The sequence below is a fragment of the Chamaea fasciata genome, unplaced genomic scaffold (assembly GCF_029207755.1).
Source record: "Chamaea fasciata isolate MVZ Bird 193981 ecotype frontalis unplaced genomic scaffold, bChaFas1.0.hap1 SCAF_20, whole genome shotgun sequence".
NCBI lineage: Eukaryota > Metazoa > Chordata > Aves > Passeriformes > Sylviidae > Chamaea > Chamaea fasciata.
This window is the reverse complement of record NW_027094105.1, coordinates 8,749,571-8,757,818: the sequence shown is the minus strand read 5'-3', so window position 1 is coordinate 8,757,818 and position 8,248 is coordinate 8,749,571. Positions and strand designations below refer to the sequence as shown.

General features: G+C 45.6%; 2 long non-coding RNA genes across 2 annotated transcripts; both read right to left on the bottom strand.

Moving 5' to 3' along the window:
- Nucleotides 1–28: 28 nt before the first annotated feature.
- On the bottom strand, nucleotides 29–4,289 carry LOC136299673 (uncharacterized). The gene is made up of 3 exons (XR_010723549.1): nucleotides 4,223–4,289; nucleotides 3,693–3,792; nucleotides 29–110 (listed from the first exon to the last, which is right to left on the bottom strand). It is a non-coding gene; the product is annotated as an uncharacterized lncRNA (long non-coding RNA).
- Nucleotides 4,290–4,606: 317 nt separating this feature from the next.
- Nucleotides 4,607–6,499, bottom strand: LOC136299621 (uncharacterized). Its single transcript, XR_010723534.1, has 4 exons — nucleotides 6,389–6,499; nucleotides 5,407–6,074; nucleotides 4,964–5,055; nucleotides 4,607–4,872 (listed from the first exon to the last, which is right to left on the bottom strand). It is a non-coding gene; the product is annotated as an uncharacterized lncRNA (long non-coding RNA).
- Nucleotides 6,500–8,248: the final 1,749 nt, after the last annotated feature.

Sequence of the window (8,248 nt, the reverse complement as noted above, 5' to 3'; positions counted from 1 at the left end):
TCCTCAGGCTCTCTCCAGGAGATGGGTTGGCCATTTCCTCTTGGTTCTGAACTTTCAAAACAGTCTCACATCCACCTTGATCCCTCCATGCCGTGAGTTTTCCCTGCAGGCTGTGTCAAGGTAACAACAACAATTACTAAGTTTCTGAGATGTGTATAAAGTAATCTTTTGAAGATTAAAAAAAAAAAGGGGGTTATTTCATTTAAACAGAGCTATTACATTTTGTCAAATGGAAACAAAAGGCTCCCTGAGAAGTCGTACCTGGCAACGAACAAAATCTCCTGTCTTGTACCTTGGTGTTGTCAGGAAAGCTAACAACACTCATTTTTACCTACTCTAATTACTTCTCTGAAGGAGCTGGGTGTTTTTCAACCTGGTGGCAAACACAAACAACAACCTTGCAGTGTGGAAGCTTAATTTATGAGGGCTGCATTGTACAATCCGTGCCATTGTTGGGACTTGGTTGCACAATCCAGCTCTGAACCTTGGCAAAGAAATCTGTTTAGAAACACAAAGTCCTGAACTCTGTTCCAGTGTTTCTGGGACTTGTGCTGAGCATAGCTCTGGCCCAGCTAAGATCTGGGAGAGATACATATACTTTAATATTTCAAAACAATGTCAGCACCAAGTCCTGCAGATGAAGCCCTCAGCTAACTGATTTTACTTTGTTTTGGTCCGTAACTATCTGAGCTTAACTAAAAAGATTAAAAAAGAAGGTGTGAAAATGGGCATTTATTGATCAAGCCTCAGCTGAACCACACGCAGGGACACTGAGACACTGAAATGGTGACAGATGTTTTCTTTTTTATACAGAAAAATGAATGTGGAAATTTTTTTTTTTCATCAGCAATCAGCTTAGGGAAATCTTATTTCATTTTTCTCGTTAATAAGCTTTTCTTTGTTTTTCATGACCCAGAAACTGCTAAAACGATTAGTACAGCTTCCACTAACGCGTCTTGGATGTAGTCTTCGGAAAGTGGGAGCAAAGGTGGATGAGAGAGAAAGAGCAGTGCAAACAGGGATTTCTTACAAAGCAGTTCTAATGTTCATTGGTAAAATGCACTGAGTTTGGTCTCTGCAATTGTGTTGTGATGGTTTTCTTTGATTCTTGGGAAATGCCTGCTCTGTCTGGGGAGACTGATGCCAAGGTTTGTGTCCTGGGAAGGACATCAGTGGAAATCAATGCAGGTTCTACAGAAAATACTGGATTTCCACAGGAGTGGCCAGCAGCACCTGCCCTTCAGACACAACCAGCTCTGCATAAACCAGCTCAACTCCCAAACTCTTTGGGTTTGCACTAAAGAGAAAAAAAGCACTGCTGAGTCCACAGGAGGAGGCAGAGCTGTGCTCCAACAGGTGACTCTCCAGCCACCACCCTCCATCCCAGCCCCTGAAACCACCCATAACACTTTCAAATCTGAACTTACAGCAAAAATGTGATGAATCAAAAATGATTTTTTTTTTTTGATTCTCGAGAATGTAGCCACTTATAGAGGCAACTGAAACAAAATCAGATGGAATTGCCCACACATTTTCTGGCGGTTTGGAGAATTCCCATCGGTGAGTCATTTGCATCAGCAACAAATCTCTGCCAGCCGCCCCTGCGGATGGGGGAGCAGCCGGGCATGAAATGGGAACATTTCTTATGGAAACAGGCACCTGCAGGATTTCGTGCATGAACACGAGCTGCTGTTTTCAGAGCTATAATTAAACATGTAAACAGCAAACTGTGCTGTTGAAACTGGCTGTGGAGAAGGTCATGCTCAAGAGCGCCGGGTTTGGAGCGCTGGATGTTTTGTATTTGTGAATGAGGCCGGCACACAGTCAGTTTTAACAGGTGGCTTTGATCAGATGAGCTATTGGAGAGAGAGAACTTTGGTCTGTTGTAGCCAAATGTGGACTCCTAACTCCTTAGCAGTGGAAATCAGAGCACAGACTCAACTCAGCTGCTTTTACCATCACATTTTCTAACCCAGCTTTAGTTACATCAATGAGAGTTCTATAGAAACAGGTTTACAAGACCAAGAATACAGCACTGACCCCTCCTGATAGCACAGCCTGTGAAGTTTTGTGTGCAAGTTAAGAGACAGGCTCCCTTCACTGCCTGCTGACACTCCCCACAGAGAGTTCATGCACTCAAAGTGCAAATGTTCCTGGAGCAGGAGAAATGATGGCTCTGCAAAGTTCCTCAGTCCCCTCCTTAGAGCACACTCGTGCTCCTTTATCTGGTGGATTTCTGTCTGATTTGATCTGTAGTGAATCCATTGATACCAGACCAACTTCAGGAATAACTGGATCACAGAAGCCACACTCTGTGTGCCAAAGGACTCATCTACTTTTGTTTCCTGTGAGTGTGCAGATTTCAGGAGAGGTGCAAAATCAGACTCTAGGTTATATGCAATTAAAAGCTGAGGACAAAAGTCAGGCTTTTAGTCTGAGCCTTTGTATTAATTATGTGCTTTACCAGTAGCTGAGGAAGGGTTAGGCATGGGCTGCTCTTTCCTTTATATTGTCCCCTCACTGTCACTGCTGCTGCATCACAGGGAGGCCTCAGACCACTAGGAGATGAGTCTGGAGCCATTCACAACACAGCCACACTTTGAACTTCTAATCTCTAAATACAGCGATATTTTATCTGCAAGTAGCTCTCCTCATCTTTTGAAGCAGCACTTGCAATAGGGTTGTGATTTATTGTTTGAGAGGTTTTATTGGTGTTTTTTTTCCGGTGATGCTCTGAGGACTTTTTGACTCTGGCTGCTTTGCTTTCTCAGTAATTGCATTGTCCAGCAGATCGGTGCAATCTGTCTTATTTCTCCTTGGTTTGATGCTTGTCCCTTACAGCTGGGGGGCTGTTCCTGTTGGGCCCAGGGGGTCCTGCACCTACCACCATTCCTGTGAGTTTGGGAGGTGTCAGGACAAGAGTGATGGAGCCCACTGCTCCCCGAGGAGCAGTGCAGACACAGCTCTGACTCTCTCCAGTGCACACTCTGAGTGCCCGCTGCTCATGTTTTATACATTTGCCGTCTTCTGTGACACAACAGCTCCATAACCCTCGCAACTGATCTCTTGGAGCAGAAATCGGACCAACTTTTTTGAGTGTGGTGGTTGTGCACAAAGAACAGGAGTTTAACTCTTGGTAATTCCAGTAATTACTCCTCATAACTTTGGCAAGCTCATCTGATTGGACTTATCTCTCAAATTTTCGTTTTCTTCATGTTTACTTTGCAATGTAAAGCTGTAAAAAAATCTCCGTGAAAAGAACGCGGGGCCCAGGCGCTCGCTCCAGCCCGCTCCGCGCCCGCGGCTGCGGCGCCCTCCGGTGGCCAGAGAGCGTCATGGCAGCGGAGCCGGGATCCGCCGGAGCCGGGATCCGCCGCTCCCGGGAGATCCAGCAAGGCCGGGGATCCACCGATACTGGGATCCACTGCTCCCGGGGAAAGCTCTGCTCCCGGGAAGCCACCAGACCTGGGACCCACCAACCGCACCCACGGATCCACTGCTCCCAGGAGATCCAGCAAGGCCGGGGATCCACCGCTGCTGGGAACCCACCAAACCTGGGATCCACCGGCTGCTCCCAGGGATCTGCAGCTCAGAACCCCAGGAATCCACCAGCCCCAGGGAACTCACCATCCCCGCTGTTTATTTTAAGTCTGGGACATTTAGCAGAGAATAAAATATCCAGCTTTGTTTACCTTCTAGTGAGGAATCTGTGAGCTGGATGGGCTGGGCTGGTTATTGGCTTTTCATTCCATAGACTTATGTCCACCTCGGAGCCCTTATTCACAGGGAAACCTTTTAAAAAGACAAATGAAGACATTTAATAAATATGCTCTTCGTAGAAATGAAATGGCCCAAGCTTTGGCGTCTATTCGCTGCCTACTTACGTGTGTGCACTTCAATACAGCTCTTCTCATCCACAGGTTTTAAACTACATGGGCTTAGGTTTATAATTCTTTTTCTTCTGGGAAAGCCTAGGCACCAGAAGGTGATATGTCCAAAATTGATGGCAAAGCCACGGATAAATGATGAGATGTACTTTTACACATGCAAGGAGATGGGAGGAAAGTAAAACCTAGGAGAGCCACTGCTCAGGGGCTTTCCAAGGCACAACATTTCCAATAAATAGCTGAGGGGAGATGAAGCTTAACCCCTGCTTGTAGTTTTGGAAGGCCAGGGCAGAGGCACCTGAACATCCCTGTTGTGTCACATCAAAAGGATTTACCTTGCAAAGAGCTGAGGTGACTCTGTCCTGCACTATGAGTGATCCAGGGCAATTCTCCCCTCTCAGCATTCCCACCTGGCAGAGGAGTTGGCATTTCCTTCTCTCTGCCCAGGGCTGTTGCTCCCTCAGTGCTGCCCTCCAGGCCAACCCTGCCCAGTCTGTGACATTCCCTATCGGATGTCACACCAAGCACATCAGGGTCTGTGGTGTCCAGCAGCATTTGTGCAGTCATTGTCCCCTCTTGCCTATCCCTGCGAGTCTCAGGTTCTGGGACAGAAGAAGGATCACTGTAAAGGTCCAGAGTTGTCTCTGTTGATTGTTTGTCAGCAGAGGCTTCAACCCAGCTGGCTGCACTCAGCCTCTCCCTTGCCACATCAATCTTTTCTGTAAGTTCCCTGGACAGACTATGGATGGCTCTCACTCGATCCTGTTTGCTCCTGTGTGGAGAAAGTCCAAAAGATGAGTCCTTGGAGGAAGGTTTTGCATCTTTCTGAGGAACAGAAAAGTTCAGAGGAGATGAATGCACAGCTGGGGGAGAGGAGTCTCTCAAGTCTTCACATTTCAGAGGACTGAGAAACCAGCATTCGGATTCCATTGGTGCTGATGCCTCTCCTTTTTTAGGTGACTGAGCTGTTTCTAGGAGCTGATTCCTGTTAAAAAAACCCAAAAAAATCAACAGAGAGATGTCTGCAGTGTGAGCTGAGAAAGAGGCTTTCTAGGATGCCTTTTATGTCTGAGTACCTGCCTCTGTGATCTTCAGGTGATAGAGGACAGCATGTTTCATCCACCCAGGCCATGAAACTCCTTTCCAGTACTCCCCCACTGGTTTGCTCCTGAAAGAGAAGAGCCCAGCAGTGTAAGCACTCAACAGCTGGCAGCAGAAGGGTAATGTTTGGCTTTTATTCCACTTAATAATTGGCTCATGTAACTGGAAGACTGCTCATACCACACAGCAAACCTGTTCTTTTAGCTCAGGCAATGAAGATTTCCAGGGTTTTGGCCTGAAGTCGAGGATTCCAGCCCTACTAATAAGCCCAGCAGTTTATGTCATAATTATAAGCTAATTGCTCTGTTTTTCTAGATAAAACTTTTTCTCCCTGGCACTTTGAAGCATTTGTATGAAGTGTTTCAGGTCCTACATGGTTTGAAGGAGAGGTTTCAATCTGCCACTCCTTAGGACTTACTTGCTCAAATTCACACTGAAGATTTCCTTTGGCAAAACCCGTGTTCCCAGTGGACTTGTGCATCTCATCAGGACACGATTTCTTCCCAATAGCTTCTTTTTGTTTCCTGTACACTTCCTGCAACCTCTTCTCCCTCATCTCTGCAGCCTGTGCCAAAGACTTCTTTTCTTCCAGGAGTTTTTTCTTTCTTTCTGCCTTTTTTCGAGACATGAATTCCCTCACGCTTTCAGGGCTGTAGGGGTGAGGTTTTTTAAGGTTTACCCTCCTCTTTGAAGGTTGCTTAAGGTTTTCTTTCTCAGCCCCTTTCTGTCTCTGAGGAGAGGCACTTTTTCCTCTGCTGCCGCTTCCTGAGGTGCTGGGCTTGACTCTGTCTTTCGTTGATGGAAGTCCAGGTGGAGGAGAATGGACCCCTTGGGATTGGTGTTTCACAGCATCTCTGGGGAGCCTGATATGTCCGTGTTCCTCACAGGACTGGCTCTGCAAGAGAAGGGTCCTGAGTGCTTGGTTTGGATCCTCTGTGGGTGCACTGCTGCCCCTTTCAGCCTTTCTGGGAGCGACCACAGTGCTTTGGGCTCCAGGGCTCTTCTCCACATGTTCAGTTCCCTTCACTCCAGAGCTGTTTTCCATCACTGGCATTGCCCCAAATCCTTGACCTCCTTCCAAAGGTTCTGTGGGAAAGATTTGGAAACGACAGTGATGTAATTATTTCAGAGAGTAGCAATTGCTGTATCTATAGCGTGCATCTCCCAACCTGCTTCCCATGGCCGCTCTGAGGACTATTTGCATGCATCTGTTATAAACTCTGTGATATTCAAGGGAGAAGACAAATCTGTAAAGGCGAAATTTGAAGTTGCAGTGGCCAATTGTTATTGCAAGAGCCAAGGAAGAAGAGCCTGCAAAGCTTTTGTTTCAATTAGGTTTAATAAACCCCTTTTTTTTGAGGTGTGCCAAAAGAACCAGTGCTGTAGAGGAACAGCTGTACCCAAAGTCTTTGCTGTGCTCTGTTCTCCTGTTCTGCTCCTCAGATGTGGAAGTGGAGGGGGTGGACCCAGCAGCCTTCTAGCCAACTTCTGACCTTCTCTCCATGCAGAAACACCAGGTAGATTCATACCTGAAGCAGAGAGTTTGTATTTAATTATTAAAGCCCCACATGTTCTTTGGAAGACTGTTGTAACTCTCCTATTCAAGTCTATTTCATGGTGATTTCCAGGAATCACACTCAAGGTGTGGGGACATCTAAAAGGTTTCAGTCAGAGCAGGTTTAAAATAAAAGAAGTTGGTGCTACTTTGATAACAAAAAGTTTTTAAAGCCCTCAAACTTTGGAGGGTGCCAGGGTGATGAATCAGATGAGTTCATGAGTGTAAAATGTGAAGGTTCAGTGCTTTCCTGAGGCTTTACCATCAGCAATTATATCATTTAACACTTGTAGTGTGTTCACACGGTTCTTACAAATTTTACTCAGAAATCACTGACTCTCAGAGGCCTCAGGAACACTGAGAAAAGGTCAGGACTTCCTGGGTACCAGCACATTTGAGAACTGAAGGGAAGGGGATAACAAAATTATTCTTTTCCTTGTGATTACTTCAAACTCACCCGAGGAAACTAATTCATTTTTAAACTGGTGAGAATCAGCAGGATGTGGTGGGGAAGAATCAATGGAGGATACAGGACGAGGGACAATGTCTAATGCAGAAATAAACGGTGCAGAATGCAGCACAAACAAATTACTTTTGCTTAATAGGTGGTGTCACATAATAGACAACATTTATCACTGTTTTACTTCATAATTTCAGCTTGCATTCACAGCATGCCAATGCTTGCACAATTATGTATTTATTGCAAACACTTCTCCAGCACAAGGTGGCTGAACAGGTACTGAGTGGGTTTTGCATGGAAATTCTACCCCCCAAAATCTCCCCCAGTTAAAATGCTCAAGTTTTTGGGCTTTTTTTAATAAGAAAGATTTTACTCAGAAATCAGCCTCAGCTCATGTGGTTCAGTGCTCAGTCAATGGACTGAGTCAGGCTTTTCAAGCTGCTGCTCTCAACTTTTCTGTGTGCTGAGCTGTGGGCAGGGAAGCTGCTGGACACAAAGGACTTCCCAAAGACTCAGTGGGACTGCCCTGAGATTCCCCTGTGCTTTGGGAACAGGGTAAGGCAACATCTCCTCTGTACCACTGAAGGAATCACAGCCAACAGCTTTTATTTCTCCATTTGCAGCAGCCTCTGAGATGCTCTGCAGGCTCATGTGAATCGTGTCACGGGGGAGATGGTGTTTTTCAGACAAGGAAGAGCTGAACTCCCTGTGGGGCTGAAGTCACTTCCTGTAATCCCATGGACTTCCTTTGGAAGGAATTATCACCAGATCTGTGCATGGTGTTCACAGCAGGAACACAGAGGGATTTGCCAGGATCTGCTGGGCTCAGGAGGGCTGGGATCCATCCATGTCTTTTAGGAAACACCTCGCTGTGTCACTTTGTTTTGTGCTTAGCAGTACTAAAAATGCATTTATTTTGTACTGTCTTAGCTCCTCTGAATGCACCGGACAAATTAATATGTGGATCTAACAATCTTTGCCTCACCATGTTGTTTATTTCAATTAAATCTTCTTTTTATCTGCATCGTGTTCATTAACTACAGCAACTATGATGCTAAAGTTCAAGAGCAGCCTGCATTCCTGATGAGAGCAGTTGATAGAAGAAACTCTTTTGATTTAAATATTCTCCTGGGTTTTTTTCCCCCTACCTACGAGCAGATGAATATTTTATAGCTGTGGTGACTTAATTTTTTGTTAACTACAGCAAATTTATAATTCATCAAATTTCCTGAGTACTCTGGCTCT